Source organism: Ovis aries, chromosome 4 (assembly GCF_016772045.2).
Source record: "Ovis aries strain OAR_USU_Benz2616 breed Rambouillet chromosome 4, ARS-UI_Ramb_v3.0, whole genome shotgun sequence".
NCBI classification, from domain to species: Eukaryota; Metazoa; Chordata; class Mammalia; order Artiodactyla; family Bovidae; genus Ovis; species Ovis aries.
In genome coordinates this window covers 71,219,835-71,238,597 of record NC_056057.1, presented here as the reverse complement: position 1 = coordinate 71,238,597, position 18,763 = coordinate 71,219,835, and the positions used below count along the sequence as shown (strand labels likewise).

Here is an 18,763-nt window from a genome sequence, read left to right as displayed (position 1 = left end):
AATGTATAGTAGTGAAATACTGGTTTCACTAGTTTATAAATGAGGTTCTTGTGAAGACAATATCCTGTTGCTAAAAATATTTGAAAACTACTTAATCAGACCATTGTAAATGATGCCAAAATCTCAGCCTCTGCATCAGTGCCAAATCGAATCTCAGACAGAGCTTTGGGTTAAGTAGAAAAGAATAGCTTTATTGACTTGCCAGGCAAATGGGAACACAAAGGGTTTGTGCCTCAAAAACCCGGGTGTTCCAAACTGGGAGGATTTGGTGAGGAGTTTTATAGCAATGGTTCAAGGGATGAGTTGCAAATAAGGATCATGGTGTTTGCAGGGCCTGCCCTCCCTTCAATCTGGCAAGTCATCTCTTTCTGTGTCTCTGCATATTCTCTCTTCCCTGATTAGCAACTGTTCCAATCTACCCTTTGGAACTCAGGGAAGGTCTTGGAGGCTGGAGTCTATTCCCTGTAAACAAGAAAAACAGGGGCTACAGGAAAGAGTCCCACATGGTCCTGCTTAGTTTCATAAAGAGGCTATTGTAGGATTTTGAGCTGAGAGTTTAGACATGAGAATGGAAAGCAGAAGGTAACACCAAGATCTAACTGAGAAGAAATATACAGGACTTGGATCTGAGTGAATCAGGGGACGGAGTTGGTCAAAGGTTATGCCAAAGTTAATAGGTTTGGGGTGTTAACTGGCAGAACAGTAGTCAATAAACACATAAGGAAGATGGAGGAGTGAGTAGATGGAGAAGTCTAAACCTCTTTACCTTACAAGTAAGTAAGCAGTCTCAAAACTTTTTTCTAGCTTTTTTCGGGGGGATGGATGCATAAGAGAGGTATTTTGAAAAAACACATTAGATTGATCATGAGGAAATAAAGCTCATATTCTAAGGCAAGTAAAGGAAAATTTAAACATGAAAAATTTTCTCTGGCCTTTGGCCTTCTTTTCCCACTCTACTGTGTGTCGTGTATCTGAGTTATACATTGACCAGACTTCCACAGCAGCAAAAATGCCTACTCAGTCATAAAGAACAACATTCTCCTAGCACCAAGAAGACAACTCCTTAAAGATAACATTCCTTCTTAATCTTGTAAGGCACCATGATGACCCGCTACTTGGTACTTGCAGATCCAGATTGTGCAAACTATTAATAGGTCATTTAAGGTACAGTCCTCTATCTCAAAAACCTATGTAACTATGCTTTGACCTCTAATGGGTGGAACAGTTCTCTGAGTTTTCTGAGAGGCTGTTTCCAGGTTATAATCCTCAATTTGGCACTAATAAAATTTTCCATTTCTTTCTTAGATTGACTGATTAATTTTCCATCAGTGATAGTCAAGAGAAATTCTTTTTATTCACATTAATCAGTGTGTCTTCATATTATTGCAAAAAGATGATATAAAATGAGAAATCAAAATCCAAATTATTTGTTTAAATTTTTTTGCTCACATCTCATTATTAGTTGTTTGATAAATGATAAGACCATTTTTTTTTACAGAATGAATATGTACCATGACAGTGTTTCTCAAGAAGGCAGGACAATTCATGTAAATTTTGGATAGTATAGAATAACTGTATTGTATCAGTTAATTATAACTGCTGAAGATCAAGTCCAGGCAAATTCTATTTTTACTGTCTGTACATTTTGCAATTTCCCCAGGAGACAGATGGACTCTGTCTTCTTATTGATTCTTGAGTTAGAGGTAGGGGATACAGTTGGCTTTCCTTAATATGTCTAACTAAGGGCATTTGGAGATGAAAGAAATTAGAGAAGAGAACAATGTTGTAATAACAGTTATAATAATAAAAATTTATTGAGCACTTACTATGTTCTAGCATAGTTCAGGAGCTTTACTTGAAATGTTTCACTTAACCCCCACAACAACCCTATGAGGCTGGTGCTATTATTATCATCTCTTTTTTTTTCAGATGGTAAAACGAGGCCCAGAGAGTTTCATTATCCCAGTATCACATAGTGAGAGGTGATAAAGTTGGGGTTTGAATCAGTTAACTTGACCCTAGAAGCCAGAGTTGAGGTAGGATTGGAACTGGCAAGAGGATTTCTTCTTAATAGCAATTTTATGGTGATTTTATTAGCTTCCTAGGATTTCTTAAGAACCAGAGAGTCCAGTCTTCTCCCTGATAGTATAATAAAAAGTCACAGTCTAAAAATGTGGTGGTCACTTAGCTCAGTCCCCTGGATTCAGGTTGTACATTACAATTCTTAAACTAGAAACACCACCTAGTAGCTACCCTGATAGAGTGGATTAAAATCCATTATTACTTTATTCTATTCTGAATTTTTTTCATATTCTTCCTTTCTGTGGAAGTCAGATATTTAAATGACTCCTATAGACTCTCCAAAGGTTTTTTATTTTATTTTTTAATGCTCTGCCCACATTATAAAATCATGCTCTTATTGATAATATACTTAGAAAGATTTTAATTTTGCAGAATCTCTTAGGATCTTAGACACATACTGCATGTTGTTTTCTAGTCAATGCTTTGTGCAGCATAGGGAAAAGAATTTGAAAAAGATAATTTAACTTGATTCTCAGAAGTGATCATATTTACATTTACTTGTGTGTTATAGCTGGGTTGCGATTTTAGGAAATTAAATGCAAGTGATCCAAGATTTAGCAATGAATTATTAGGATCCCAGATGTTAAGGACACAACATTGTAGATTTAGAAGTTTTCTTAAGCCAATTTGAGTGTGGAATATAGACTTGGATATTTTCAGGTAAGCCTGGAATGACCTAGAATGATCAATGGGGCTGGCTGTGTCTAGTGAGAAAATTCATGTTTAAATTATGAAATGTTAGACTCCTATTAAAAGAGAGAGAATAGGCCCAGAAAGGAGTCACTTATGGTGAGCACTGGCACTGTGTACTAAGTTGCTTCAGTCACATCTGACTCTTTGGGACCCCATGGACTGTAGCCCGCCAGGCTCCTCTGCTCATGGGATTCTCCAGGCAAGAATACTGGAGTGGGTTGCCATGCCCTCCTCCAGGGGACCTTTCCAACCCAGGGATCTAACCTGCTCTGTTATGCCTTCTGGATTGGCAGTTGGGTCTTTACCACTATGGCCATCTGCTGAGACATCACAAAATGGGAACTTAATATCAACCTGGTCAGCAGTGTGACTGTCTCCCTGATAGACCTCTGTCTTCTAGAAAAAAGTGATCTTGCCATGACCAATCCGAGTTTTGCTAGGATAACTTCCTTGTCTCCCGGCCTTAAGTCTGTAAGAGCCTTTTATTTTGTACAACTCCTTAGCACTTCTTCCTATCTGCTGAACTTGATGCTGGCTATTTCTTTGGAAGGAATGATGCTAAAGCTGAAGCTCCAGTACTTTGGCCACCTCATGCGAAGAGCTGACTCATTGGAAAAGACTCTGATGCTGGGAGGAATTGGGGGCGACAGAGGATGAGATGGCTGGATGGCGTCACTGACTCGATGGACGTGAGTCTGAGTGAACTCCGGGAGTTGGTGATGGACAGGGAGGCCTGGCGTGCTGCGATACATGGGGTCGCAAAGAGTCGGACACGACTGAGCGACTGAACTGAACTGAACTGAATCATGAATCATTGAATAAAACCAGTAAAATCTTTAACATTTACTCAGTGGATTTTTAAAAACACTGCCTTTATTATTCTGTCATGTAGTCACCCATTAGCGGTTTAAGTGATTATTGCGGCTTTCCACGCGAACAAGTGGGTCAGATGCAACCCAAGATGCCACTTGGAAAACGGTTTACTGATTCAGTCACCTTGACAGACCTCATTTCTTTCCCCCCAGGATGTCTTGTGAAAAAATTCAAACATACAGAAAAGTTGAAAGAATTTTTCAGTAAACACTCATATGCCCACCACCTAGGTTCTACCATTGACATTGTACCATTATCTATCTATCACTCTTCCCATTCAACCATCCTCTCCGTAAGTAACTAAGGGGGCGGAACGGGGTTAGCAAGCTCCTGGTGGCTTTTAAGTGGCGCCCCCCAGTGGCCGCACAGCTCTCCCCAGCCTCGGGGGCCGAGCGCAGCTTCCAGGTCCGCGGCAGGGGCGGGGCAGGCCTCCGCGGGGCCGTACCTGAGTTGGGCGGTGCGGCGGCCAGGATAGCGGGCGCGGAGCGCGGGCGCGGGGCCGCTACGTGCACGGGGAGCGCGGGGCTGCGCTCGTGTGCGCTCCTCGGCGCTCGCCGCCGCCGCCGCGCCTTTGAGTCAGCAAACTCCGCCACCCGCTGGCCCGCTGGCCCTGCTCTGCCCGGCTCTGCCTGGAGGTGCCGCCCGTAAGTGACAGGCGATCGGCCGGGAAGGCCTCCCTCGCGCCGCCGGGTGGGAACCGCGACCAGGGACTAGCCAGCCGCCCTTTCCTTTCCTTCGCGGAGGCTTAAGGCCCTTTCCTCTGCGCCCAGGTGCCTCTCTCTGCGGTTTAGGAAGATGCTTGGGTCTCCTGGGGTTGGAGCCTGGCGTTGCCTCTTTTCCTGCCGGGGAAGAGGAATCGGTCGGCTGGTTTGCCAGGGGAGGGCACGGATCGGATCGATCCTGCTAAAAAGACACCCCGGGGAGAAGGTGGGGCAGAGGTGGAATCCCGGACGCCGGCGGAGGGGGGGCGGGGCTCGGGAAATGTGCTGAGACACCTTACACCAGGCCGGGTTGGGGTGGGTATTTTTAATTCACGAAAGGATAGCTTTGAGTTTAGAAATTGGGAGGAGTAGGCAGGGGGTTTTCTTGGGATTGTGGGATTGAGGGAAAAGACCCGAGAGAAAATCCACTGATTTTACTGATTACTAGGTCTGGTGCCACGGGAAAGCAACAGCCTGTTTTTCAGTTCTGATGTATCATACTTCGGTAAGATGGACCGCGGGGGATTGAGGGGAATGGAAGGGGGACGTAGAACCACAAGCCCTGCTTGCCAGTAAGGGCTTCTATTTCTGCAGAACACGTTTATGTATCAGAATAATGGGTTTAGAAATTTAGAGCAGGCAGGAGGCTTTCATGTGATCTCCTTCAAACCTCTCATTTTAAGGCTGGGAAACTAAGGCCCTAGGGAGCAGAGTCATCCAGCCAGTGAGAGCAGAAACAGGCCTAGATTGTGGTGGGCTTCTGACCCCCTCCGTCCGCAGCCTTCTCCACACCTCTAGGGGCGTGGGGGTGGGGGTAGGCTGGGAAGGCATTAAGTCCCTCTTAGCCCCTGGGAGGGGGCTGGGCGGCAGGGATGAGTGCAGCCAAAGAGGGGAACTGGCTACTCCATCCGATGGACCAAGCTCCAAGGATGCAGTTGAATGAGATGCTTCTGCTGTTTCTGCCATCTCTTCCAATGATCAATGATGCCTAGTCCTACGCACCGCACCCCCACCCCACCCCGCTTTTTAAAGGCATGGTAGATTTAAGATTGACTAATGGGACTGTTTTGAAAGAAGACAAAAAATACCATACACCCAGAACTAAATATATAGAAGATGTGAAGAAAGGTGATTAGCACTGACCTGTATTTCAGTGGACCACCCTGTTTCTCCTGCTGGTCTATTTCATTCTCATTTCTGAGGTGACTATTTCACTAGGGAGGAAACTGGTGTTGGAGGAGTGGGGTGTGGCTCTCAGGTGACACCGCCCTTCACCAGGGTCTCTTGACTGAACCTATGCTTTTCCTCCTGCAACAGAGGTCTGTGGTAGGAACTTCCTCTTATTTTACTTCCTCCAGGGAAGGCCCCCTGGAGCTTGGTGTTGGAAACAGGCATAAACACCTTCATTCCTTCCCGCATAAAAGTTTGTTGTTTAAAGACTAATGTTGTGTTCTACTGTGGCATTTCTATGTGATTTTGGAGCATTCTTAATAATACTTTTCTCAGCCTTAGGGTCTCTACTTGCATTTTAGGGAACTCAGTTTGTTTGTTCAGCTATTATGGGAAATGGCTTCTTTTTCCTCTTTTGATGTGAGGGCTGTGGTTTAACAACTACTTGCCAGGGGTTTGAAATCAATGAGACCAGGGTCCAGCCTTTCCAGTCTTGCATTTCTAAGAGTAGCAAATGAGGGCTTTTGGCCAGTCATGACTGACCTCCCTGGAGAATAAATACCCTGCATTTTGGATAAAAGACTCTTATCACCAACAGTCTTTTTTTCCCTCTCTCTCTCTCATAAAATTAGTAGGTATGAATCAGCTTTTCTGTTCTCTAAGCCCTGTTCAAATTAAGGGGTTGTGTGTGATAGTGGTTACAACTTCTGGTTTCAGATTCATTGGAGTTGAAATCTGGGGATAATCATTTACTAACTGAGGTACTGTCAGCAGAACACTTAACTTTATGATTTATCCTTTCTTCAGAACTAAAAAAAGGTACTGATAATCCTTGTCTCCCAGAATTGTTCATAACAATAGCTGACATTTACTGAGCACTGACTATGTACTAGGCATTGTGAAGAGTTTTTAACATGGCAGGCTCATTAATCCTTATAACAAACCTCTGAAGCAGATTCTGTTTACATCTGAGGGAAAATGAGTTATCAAGATATCTATGGCTTCCCTAGACTCTTCAGCTCAAGATCTTAACCACCCAGCAAATGTGTCCCAGATTTCTATAACGTGGAATTGTTATTTAGGGCTTACCGTCTGCCAGGCTTGATTTCAAGTACCATATGTATATTAACAGTCCTTGAGATATGTATTGTTTTTATTCTGCCCTAGTTTTTTTTTTTTTTCTTCCCTTATCCCCTTTTCAATAACAGAAGAAGAAACAGGCACAAAGCCTAAGTCAATTAATAAATGATGGAGCCGAGATTTGAACGAGGCAGCCTGGCTCTGGAATGGGTACTCTCCCTCAGGCACTCCTCTCTGAATGTAGGTAAAGGGCTTAGCCAGACCTCAATCAAGGGCAGCCCTAAATTGGCATTTTCATTTATTTTACCCTAAGAAACCACTTCCTCCTCTCAGTCTCTGAGGAGAAGAAGATGCTTTTAGTTCTGGAAATGATTCAACTTTGCTTAAGGTTTTGTGATTCTACATACATTTCTGTTGTATTCTGTGTTATTTTTTAGAAGTTTGTGGTAGGTCTCAGTGATCTTGACCCTGGGAATGCAGAGATAGGCTTTAGGGAGTCTGTGAACTCCCTGAAAACATATGATTCCATACTCTTGTACAAGAGTATATTATTCTAGAGGTGAGAATCCACAGCTTACTTTAGATTCTCTTTTTTAAAAATACTTTTTCATTTATTTATTCTTTTTGTCTGCATGGGATTCGGGATCCTAGTTCCCTGACCAGGGATCTAACCTGTGCCCCCTACAGGGAAGTGCAGAGTCTTAACCACTGGGCCACCAGGGAGGCCCTTCCTTTAGATTCTTAAAGGGTCATTCATGGTAGAAAGAAAATTTGGTAATGACTATTCTATTCCTATAATCTAATTTTAGAAATAGCTTAATCTGAGCTCTGCAGCTACTTAGAAGTAGAAAGGGGACTATAAAACTCAGGTTTCCTAACTTCCAGTCTCATATTCTTTCCATCACACCCCAGTATTTCCCTTTGGAATGAGTGGTGCCAGGTGAATGAATTACAAAAAGCCAAAAGACTCCCAGCTTTCCCACCCTCTTCCCCAGTGTGGGAGAGGCCAACAAAGTTTCCTGGAAGCACTCTTAAAATACATCATCTTTTGGCATGTTGTCTTGTTAGCGGAACCACTCTGCACTGATTTAAGATGGGAATCTATAGCACTGTGTGATGAGAGCCAGGAGGATAAAACTTGTTTTGAGAGAAAGCAAGGAAGGAGTCAGAACATGTATTGGTTAAGGCACAAAGATGCTGTTCAGGCCTGTTGGTCGAATTGTAGTGTTGGAAAGTTATTGCTGAGGGATTTGTAAATTCAAGTGAAATTCCACGAAGTCTGAGATTTCCATGTAGGGTGTGAATCACTGGGAAGTCAGGCCAAAGCTTGATGCTCCAGTGACTGACTAAGACTAATAGGTCATGAACCTGCTGTTAGTTTAGGCCAGCACTTTAAAGTCACTTAATTTTTACAAATTGATAAAAATTTTCCTGGGAAAATATCAATACATTATACTAATAGGCAATATATTTTGAAATGTATTGTTCAACTGGACATCAAAATACGTTACTTCAGACCAGGAATAGCAAGTCCAGAATTAGTTCCCTTGTCAAGATAGAAATTCATCATGTGATTAAATTTACTGTAGTAAAGTTTATTGGGACTGTTATCGGTCCAGTTAGGAAAAAATGAGATCCAAGCCTCACACCATTCACAAAAGTAAATGCCGCTTAGAATAAAGATTGAATGTCAAAACCAAATTTATAGATATTAAAATATATATACACATATGTCAGATTAAAAAAAAAATTGGTTTGCACTGCATTTTCATTGCAGCACATTGGATCTTCTCACTGTGGCACATGGGAATCGTTAGTTGTTCATTGGGGCATGTGGACTTGGTTGTGGCATGTCGGCTTCGAACCCAGGGCCCCTGCTTTGGGAGCTCAGAGTCTTATCCTCTGGACCACCAGAGAAGTCCAAGCCCATTTCTCCATCTTGATGGCGAAATCTTTCACTGATTGAAAAATCTACCCCGCCACGTGCTCTGCTGGTTCAGAAGAGTTTACTAGGTGAGTTGAGCAGTCACCTTGTGGGCCTCCTGATCTTCCACCATCTCCTGGGTCCCTCTCTGGGTCTCTCAGCCCTGCCCCTCACCCTCCTCCCTTACCCATGAGCCACAGGGTCTTTATCTTTATGACTATGGATGCTCTCCAGTTTGTCTCAGACTTAGGAACCCTAACAGTTCAAAGTGCAGAACAGAATAAGGGGCATTGTAGGCAGGGAACCGCTGCTCCTTAGAAACTATGAATATAACGCACAGGAAGGAGGTTTCTATTACTGATCATTATCCTCCCCTGCCTCACTAGTACATCAGCCCTGTTTACTGTAGAGTGGCATTTGGGACCGCTGAGGAGGAGGCAGGTGTTCCCACAGCCCTAGATTCTAGATTCTAGTGTCTCAAAGCAGGGGATGTGGAGCCTTTCTGTCAGCTCTCTCTGGGTGATCAGACCCTGAGAATTGGGACTGCTTCTGCCCAGATGCACCTCAAAATTCCTACACTGGGAGATCAGTTTCACCTTTTATGGAGGAGTGCAGACCTGATACCGGCTTTTTGTAGCTTGCACTTTTCCCTGATGGTTGGGAAACCTTGAAAAAAACGTGACCTCTGTTTGAGGTGAGACCTTTGCCAGACTGGGTCTGTGGACAGATATGAGTCAGATGCTTTGGATTGCAGTCAGTGCTTTGGGCAGCTAGTTTAAGGAATATTATGTTTGGCATTTTACCCACTATTAACAGTTATTAACACATAATAACTTTATGTGTTATCTCTTTCTTCTTGGGTCAAGCCCAATGCCAAGCAACTGTGGGTAAGGCCAAGGTGTGCACTTCTTGTGCAGGCTGTTTCAGAGCATATAGACTTAAAATATTTTGCTTCTGTAAATATTCCTGTCCCATCTGACAAATCCGATACTTGAAGGGGATATTTTTAGAAAGGCACAGTTGCTCTGTGATAATCAGGAAGAGACCTCAGCATTTTCTTCCTCAGGAGTCTTGGAAAACTCTAGAAAGTAATGCTCAGTGACAGTAGCTGATGCAGTAGCTGAGCTCCACATGTGCTCATGTGATCTTTACAGCTGATCCATGAAACAGGCCATTATCCCCAATTTGCAGATGATGAAACTGAGGCACAGAGATGTGAAACAATCTCCCCAGGCGAGGGGCAGAATCAGGGTTGGGAGTCAGGCTATTGGGCATTCACGTTGTCCTTCCTACTCTTGTTAGGGGGTCATGCGTGCTAAGTTTCTTCAGTCATGTCTGATACTCTGAGTGATGATATGGACTGCCATTTGCTTTTTCAGGGGGTCTTCCTGACCCAGGGATCAAACCCAGGTCTCCTAGGTCTCCCTGCATTGGCAGGTGGGTTCTTTACCACTGGTGCCACCTGGAAAACCTTGTTAGGGGACAGTTTACTTAAAGGTGAAATGCCCCTCTTGCTGTGCCTCAGATAACTTGCCAGTTCTTCCTATCTGGACTAGTGTCACTTTGGGCAGAGTTGAAAGTGACTAGTATATCACAACCCCTGGTGCTGCTGTCTTCCTTTGTAAATAAACTTGCCTCCCCAGCAAGAGTTTTTTGCAACAAAGTGGGAAGACTGTTTCCTGTGTGTTGCAATGGTTTTCCTTTTTGAAAGACAATTTATCACTTTAAAAGAGGAACAGGTAGTGTTTGCTTTTGCTTCCAGTTTGCATGCCTCTACCCTTTTTTTATCTGAGCCCCAAACTGTTCTTCAGGTGCCTGAAGGCTGTTCTGTGTGGATGTCCACCATCATCCTGGCTTGTTCCCAGCTGAACTCATCTTTGTTCTCTCTCACCTCTAAAAACAGACCTCCTTTCCAGCTTCCCCATTCTGCCTGTGACGCCAGTCTTCTTCCAGTCCCTGGCTGGTGAGTCACTCTTGACGCCCTTCTTCCATCATGCTATCTCCAAGTTATTCTTGTTATATACATCTTTTTTAAAGAAAATATTTCACTGTGCCGTGTCTTCGTTGCAGCATGCAGAATCTTTAGTTTGGTGTATGGAATCTAGTTTCCTGACTATGGATGGAATCTGAGTCCCCTGCTTTGGGAGCTCAGAGTCTTAGCCACTGGACCACCAGGGAAGTCCCCATACATCTTTTTAAATAAACCTGATGTGTTTTTTGGGGGGGGGGGCTGCTGTGCAGCTTGTGGAGTGTTATTTCCCTGACTGGGGATTGAACTGGGACCCCCTACAGTGGAAGCATGGAGTCCTAACTACTGAACTGCCACGGAAGCCCTAATAGGTTTGATTTTTAAGAGCAGTTTTAGGTTCACAGCAAAACTGATGGAACGTACAGAGAGATCCTATGTATGACCCGCCTCCCCTCTCCTGTTAGCCTTGGCATCAGAGTGGCATGTATGTCATTATAGTCAATGAACCTGTATTGATACATTTGTCACCCAAAGTCTGTACTTTCCATTGAGGTTCACTTAATTCCTAGTGTTGTACACGCCAGGTTTTGACAAATAGATGATGTGTCCACCATTGTAGTATCACACAAAATGATTTCACCCCTCCCCACCAAATCCTTAGGGTTCTGCTTCTTGTTATTTTGAAATGTGCTTGGCCATCTCCCACCCTCCTGATCTCTTCTATTGGTTGGTGCATTCCAGCAGCTCTCTGATGAAGCTCATGGCCTATCAATCCATCCTCCACCCCATCCCCAGATGAATCATCACCATCATGGCAGGCTTCTGAGTACTACATCCCTGCCTTCTAAGAGAAGTCAGTGTTCCTCCTCTCATCATTCAGGACTTCCCCATCTTAGGATGCCCATTAGAGCTCTTCCCAGCTTACCTCCTCATGATATTCTGTCAATGCAGGCCCTCCACTGCTCGGGGGCTGAACACTTAGGTCTACTGAAAGTGATGCTGTTGCTTCCTTTTTTTTGGCCACACGTCACAGTTGGCAGGATTGTAGTTCACCGACCAGGGATTGGACCTGTGCTCCCTGCAGTGGAAGCATGGAGTCCTAACTACTGGACCACCAGGAAATTCCCAAGTGGTGCTACTCCTTAATCACCCCAGGCTGGTCCTGTTTTCCCTGCTTGATGCAAGCATCAAGGCCTCGTCAGGTCCTCCTTTCCTTCATGAAGCTTCTCCCTTTGCACCCTCCTCTTTCCTGTAACCCTGTTACCAGTGCTATTTCTTTCGGCACATAGAGTGAAGTTTGCATTACAAGGAGACTGTTTCATGTCTGTATCTGGACATCTTTACATCTTAGAACTCAGGGCGTGTGCCTTAACCATTAAAAACAGCCCTTGTCAGGACCAAACCTAGAACTCTTAAACATAGTGGGCTCTCAGTAATTGCTCATTGAATTGGATTGTTGTTGCCCTCTAGTTATTCTTAGGGGTCCTCCTTTATAGCTAATGACCCTAAAAAGAGGTCTTTCAGAGGAAGACACTACACTTGTCTCAATATTACCTCCTTTCTGAGAACGAAAAAATCATTTCTGGAAGTATGGCTGTGAACTTTCCCAGTTCATGTACAGACAGAACTCTGCCTCCAATCTCCACATCCCTGAAGCATAATTAAATAATTAATTCTATTTATTAAATAATTCTATTTATTGGTTAGTATTCTCCTCTCATACTTCCCTTTTTAGCATTTATTTCTAAGCATGTAACTTGGATGCTGTGTTAGATGTAGGGGATACTGTGTGGGGAGGACAAGGGCTTTCCTGGGTCTGGCTAGCTGGGTTTGGGTCCTGGTTCCTTCATTTACTAGCTCTATGACCTTGCACGCTTTTTCCTCATTTGTAAAACTGAGGTAGTGAGACTTGCCCAAGGGGCTCTCTTGAGGGTTAGATGAGATGATTCATGTTGCATTCTTCACACAGTGTCTGGCCCCATCATTAACAGTCTGTTATTTTTAGTTTGGTTGCTGTTTTTGATGATGAATGGTGTGACTTTAACATCATTCTCCAGTCTCATCCTCCACAGTCCAGTGGAATTAGACCAGAAGGAAAAAGAGAAAACGATAGAGGAAGGCATGTGGTCTTCAACACATGCCACCCGGGACTGTTGCTGGCTAAATTGCTTTCTCTTTTCCCAAAATGATTGAGTAATCATGAGCAGAGATGGCCAACAGGAGGGGCCGGGCAAGTTGTCCAATGTCCATCCTCCCAGCCCGTGTGGTTGGGGCTACTTAAAAACTTGACGGTGATGCAGAAATGGAGAGAATTAGCTAGGACTAATTCAATCAAGTGTTCAGTTCAGTTCAGTTCAGTCGCTCTGTCATGTCTGACTCTTTGCGACCCCATGAATCGCAGCACACCAGGCCTCCCTGTCCGTCACCATCTCCTGGAGTTCACTCAGACTCACGTCCATCGAGTGTGTGATGCCATCCAGCCATCTCATCCTCTGTCGTCCCCTTCTCCTCCTGCCCCCAATCCCTTCCAGCATCAGAGTCTTTTCCAATGAGTCAACTCTTCACATGAGGTGGCCAAAGTACTGGAGCTTCAGCTTTAGCATCATTCCTTCCAAAGAAATCCCGGGGTTGATCTCCTTCAGAATGGACTGGTTGGATCTCCTTGCAGTCCAAGGGACTCTCAAGAGTCTTCTTCAACACTGCAGTTCAAAAGCATCAATTCTTCGGCGCTCAGCCTTCTTCACAGTCCAACTCTCACATCCATACATGACCACAGGAAAAACCATAGCCTTGACTAGACGGACCTTAGTCTACAAAGTAATGTCTCTGCTTTTGAATATACTATCTAGGTTGGTCATAACCTTCCAAGTAGAAAGCGTCTTTTAATTTCATGGCTGCAGTCACCATCTGCAGTGATTTTGGAGCCCCCCAAAATAAAGTCTGACACTGTTTCTACTGTTTCCCCATCTATTTCCCATGAAGTGATGGGACCGGTTGCTTTAAGCCAACTTTTCTGAATGTTGAGCTTTAAGCCAACTTTTACCTGACCCATTTTTTATGGGCACTTATTATATGCCAGAGATGTTGCTCTGTTCTAGGGTTATAAAGTGTGAATGACATGAACAAAGCCCCTGCCCTTGTGGGACTTTTGAGAGGACAGACAATAAGCAAGAAAGTAAATTAATAGATAAAAATCATGCAGACTGACACATTTAAAGGAGAAAATAAAAGGATGGAATAAAAGGATGGAGCGCTACTGGGGGGAATTTGCTTTAGTGGGCAGTAAGGAAAGGCTCCTGAGAAGGTGGCATTTAAACCAATACCTGCAGGGTGGGAAGGGGCCCTCTTTGTGGGTTGGGGAGGGAAGAGGGTGAGGGGGATGTCAGAGGAAGCAAAAGGCACAAAGGACCGGAGGGGGTAACTTCAGAACTGACCTCATTAGGGCAACTGGACACTATGGCGGAAGAGTCCGGGTTGGTGGGAGAACCAAGGCCGTGCGGTATACAGGAATTGTGCAGATACAGACTCTGTGCTCTAGACAGTGGTTTTCAAACGTTTTCTTCCATCAGTATACTTGAGGAGGCAAGTGATACGCTCCTGGGGGGATACCCTTCTGGGGATGGGTGATGAGAAGGCTGGGATATGTGTCATTTGAAAAGAGCCCTGCATAGCTTAAATATAACTCACCACAAAATGAGAAGCGCTGCTCTTGATGATCCACTCAGAAGCCTTGGGATCTGGGGACATTTGCATCTCTTAATTTTCAGTAAATGTTGCAGGGTTATATAGGCACACTGTAGGAACACGGAATCCTGCCTGTTGTTGAGAACATTGGCACAGGCATTTGAGGATGAGTCACTGTTGAATGGATCACTGTGTGGCCCATTTAAATAATACTGTGGGGTTGTTTTTGTTTTTGTTTTTTTCCCTTTAGTCCTTGGCATGGCATTCAAGGCCTTGTTAAAAAATGTATTTTCTTTTTTGGCTGTGCTGGGTCCTCTTTGTTTTGTGTGGGGTTTCTCTAGTTGCGGTTAGTGGGGGCTATTCTTCGTTGCAGTGCACAGGCTTCCAGGTGTGTGGGCTTCAGTACTTGCGGCACCTGGGCTCGGTAGTTGCAGCTACCGGGCTCTAGAGCACAGGCTCCGTAGTTGCGGCTCACGAGCTTAGTTGCTCCTTGGCATGTCGAACCTGTATCCCCTGAGTTGGCAGGCAGATACTTATCCACTGCGCCACTGGGGAAGTCCAATACTGTCTTTTCAATAGAAAAGTTATTCACATTCTTTTGAAGTTATTTAGAAATGCCTTTGGCGATGTCCTTTAAGATTTTAATGAGATAGATGTCCTTTTGTGCCGAGAGGCAGTGGAGGGGAGAGGAGAGAAGAGCTTCCAGAGTCCTCAGTGTGAGTCTGGGCCATACTGTGTGGATGTGGATAGGAGACTAACCTCTCTGGGTGTTGGCTTAGGAAGCTATCCTCTATAAAATAAGACAGATAAGTCTTGCACTGCCTGTCTCACTGGCTGTCATGGAACAGTGCTTTATAAACACCAGAGTATCAGAAAATAAAAGTTACTTTATAAAGGTAAAATTTGTTTGCATATGATAAGCACATTATAGCCAGGATGTAAATCCATGACCATAGAAAAGAACTTTTCACTGCTCATAGGTGACTGATCTCTAGAATAATCCAAAGGAGAATATTTTTATAACTTTCCAGTAGGAATGGGCTTTCTAAGTGTGCTGTAAAACTTAGAAGCCATAAGGAGAAAATTGATACAATTCATTACTTAAAAACAGCATAGCAAAACCCCTGTAAGCAAAACTAAAGGCAGATTACAAAATGGAAAAATATATGTTTCATGTTATGCATTAAGGGTTAATTTCCCTAATACATAAAGAATTACAAATTAATAAGGAAAAGAACAGAACGGTGTAGGAAAATGTCAAAGGATATGAACAAAAAGTCCATGTAAAGTAATTTAATGACTCCTAAACACATGAAGAATGCTTGACCTCACGCATAATTTAAAAAATACCAATTGAAGTGCATTGAAACATACTACACTTCACCTACCTGGGTTTGGCAAAAGTAAAAAATTTTGATAACCATCCATGTTAGGGAGGATGTGGGAAAACAGAACTCATACATACGCACTTTGTGAATTTGTATTAGTCCCCTGCAGAGGGCATCTGCCAGAACCTGCCAGAGTTAATCATTCACATTGCCTTGCTTGATTCAGTCCACTTAGCGACATTTATCCTTCAGACAAATTCACACAAACTTGCTGAGCACTGTTTCTAATGGCAAAAGAGTATCTGTCAGTGTGGGGAGTGGTGAACTGAATTGTGCTCTGGCTGTGCACAGTGGAATAGTACCCAAAAAGAGAACCAGGATGCTCTGTGGACAGCTGTGGAGCAGTCTGTGTTAAGAGTGAGGCATGGGAAGGACTATAAGTGATGTTAGCATTTACAGAAAAGGGAGTTGGGGGTAGGAAATAAATAGGAATATATCCTACTCACAGACGCATGAAACGTCTCTGGAAGGATACCAAAAAATGACTAAGAGGCAGAAGAGAGAAGGAGAATCTTTGCTCTTGACCTTTGGGCATTATTTACATTTTTAAACAAGTGTTAAGCTTTAAAAAATAATAAAAGTAAAATACAGAGCAAAAAATAGAAAATAGTGGTTGAGGTAGGGATTGATGAGCTGAATGCAGTAAATTCCTTAGCAATGTGTTTGATCCCCAGATTATCAGACATCTTTAGGTGTTTACCATGTATTATCACTTTCTCTGTTTGGGGGTACTCCTTCAAAGAGTTCTTGGTGGATTTGGGAGGTACAGAACTAATGTCCACCTCAATCAGAGGCCATGGAAGGGCCATATAATCCAGCCTTTGGGGACTGGTGCAGCTCCTGAAGTTCAGTGGGGGCCATTGTGTTCAAGGTTTATGTACAAGGAGTGTGGTAGGTAGAATAACAGCCTCCACATTGGTCTACATTCTAATCCTTGGAACCGGTGAACGTTTTTCCTTGCATGCCAAAAGGGACTTTGCAGGTATAATTAAGTTAAGGGCCTTGATCAATGAGATTATCCTGGGTCATCCAAGTGAGCTTGATACAGTCATGTGCATCCTTAAAAGCAGAGAACCTTTCCCAGCCGTGTTCAGAGGGAGATGTGACTGCAGAAGGGTCAGAGAGATGATATGTTGTGGGCTTTGAAGATGGAGAAAGGTGCCATGAGCCAAGCCTTGGGAAGCGGGAGAAGGCAGGAAACAGATCCTCCCCTAGAGCTTCCAGGAGGAACACAGCCCGAGCCCTTGATTTTAACCCGAAGAGATCTGTGTTGGACTTCTGACCTACAAAACTAAGGTCATAAATTTGTGTGATTTCAAGCCACTAAGTCAATGGCAGTTTGTTTCGGCAGCAACAGGAAACTAATACAAAGATGATGTAGAAATACCCCAAGGCCTTAGTCAGGGGCTTTTTGGTCTAAGAGGAGAGAGAAGACAAGAACCTAGCCAGTCCTCACTCCAGCCAGTGTGGAAAGTGGTCTGGAGATTTGCAAGGTGTTCTGCACGAGGTGTCCGCGGAGGCCAGGGGAGACCTGGGGAGGAGGTGGCAGTTGGAGTTATGTTGTAAGAGGCACTGCAGCTCCCTCCTTGGGAGCAGGGACTTGGGTGCTGCCTGTGGGGCCTTGAGACAGTCACGTCATCTCTGTGTGCCTCGGTTTCCTAATCTGTAAAGTGGGGATACTAATAATGCCTCCTGAAGGGGCTCTCGTGCTGAGGAAAGAAGTGGATGTGTATAAAGTGCTTGGAGTAGTTCCTGGCCTTTCCAAGGGCTGTGGGAGTGCTTGCAGCTGATGTTTTGTCCTAATGAGGGAAGAGTAAGGCGGGGCCAGGCAGAGAGAGGTGGGGGAGCATCTGGGGACACCAGGCCTCTTGCTGGGGAGACGAGGAGGGGGCTCTCATCTCAGTGGTGGGCGCAGTGGTGAGGAGGGAGCAGAAAATGTGTTGAGGAGTGTGAAGCCAGAAGATGGTGGCCTTGGAAGCTGGGCTGAGGCAGCCACCTAGAGCCTAAGGGTTTCAGTAGGTAGGGTGACAGTGGGTGCAGTTAGGGCGCTGGTCAAGTTTCCTTAAGAGGGGAGGGAGGCTTCATTTCTGAGCCCTGCCTTCAGAATCTTCTTCCCCCTCCCCCTCGTCATCTCTGTCTCCTTTCCCTGAGCAGCCTGACCTCTAACCATGATGATCATGCCTCATCCCCTGACTCTGACCACTGGGCCACTCTGGAGGTATATCTGGATCAGGGGCCATTACCTAGTACCTGGGCTGGGGGTGGTGTTTAGGTGCTCAGTCATGGGCAACTCTTGCCGCCCCATGGACTATAGCCTGCCAGGCTCCTCTGTCCGTGGGATTTCCCAGGCAAGAACAGCAGAGTGGGTAGCCATTCCCTTCTCCAGGGGATCTTCCTGAACAGGGATTGAATTCACATCTTGTGCAATGCAGACAGATTCTTTACCACTGGGCCACCGGGGAAGCCCTGGTACCTGGTACTAGATCCCAGGACTCAGTGTCTGGAGAGAGAGCACTCTGGTGTCTACAGTGGCTCTCCTGGGTTCTTGCAGAGAGAGGAGCAGCAACCCTAACTGTGTGGCTTTGGCAGGTTCCCAGGGGCTGATGGCTGGTCCTGCCCTGTTGTCTTTCAGAAGCCGACTCCCTTTCGGCCTTGGCCATTTGGGGGCTGTGGCCTCTCAGTATGTAGAATGGCTTCTTGAGCAGAAGAGTCACAGGCTATCTTGTGGAGACAGAGAGCAAACAGGAAATAAAAGCATATGTGATTTTGACTCACAAGCATACGGTAATGTCGGTGACAGGGCTGAGTTGTGATTTGAAGTGGCAGTCTTTGGTTAGCCAGGACTAAGGGCTCCCTGTGAAGCAGCAGCCTGGGCTGTGGTCTCCTTGGTCCTGGGTGGTGGTGAATGGGTTGAGAGCCCTATCTTTTCCTTTCCCTCAGCTGGTTTCCCCATCTGGAGCACAAGATGCACATGGTTTCTGCCTGAGTCATGTATGTACTACGTGTGAAGTGCCTGGAATGGGTTGCCTAGTATTTGACAACTGGAAGACGGTCTATGAGGGTTCTCTTCCTCCGCCAGGGCTGACAGGTGAGCCTGATGCCCAGGTGTGCTCCCTGGATGTGGGACTGTTTCCTAGGCAGAGGGGCTCAGCTTCGCAGCAAAGCAGAAACTTTGGGCACTGTCGACTTCTTAAGAGTC

The 18,763-nt window shown here is 44.9% G+C and overlaps 1 protein-coding gene and 1 long non-coding RNA gene across 11 annotated transcripts in view; both read left to right on the top strand.

Annotated features, from left to right (window-relative positions):
* Positions 1 to 701: 701 nt before the first annotated feature.
* LOC132659743 (uncharacterized) lies at positions 702 to 3,612 on the top strand. Its single transcript, XR_009600500.1, has 2 exons — positions 702 to 773; positions 3,326 to 3,612. It is a non-coding gene; the product is annotated as an uncharacterized LOC132659743 (long non-coding RNA).
* Positions 3,613 to 4,221: 609 nt separating this feature from the next.
* SNX10 (sorting nexin 10) overlaps positions 4,222 to 18,763 on the top strand; it is a 66,399-nt gene continuing 51,857 nt past the window's right edge. For 5 of the 10 annotated variants that reach the window (XM_060415039.1, XM_027968663.2, XM_042248654.1 and 2 more), the window contains exon 1: positions 4,222 to 4,292. The gene's annotated coding sequence lies outside the window, so the exon portion shown is untranslated. Of the gene's footprint in view, positions 4,419 to 4,797; positions 4,855 to 18,763 lie in introns of all 10 variants that reach the window. The other 5 variants (XM_042248648.1, XM_042248651.1, XM_042248649.1 and 2 more) reach the window with 3 other exon arrangements.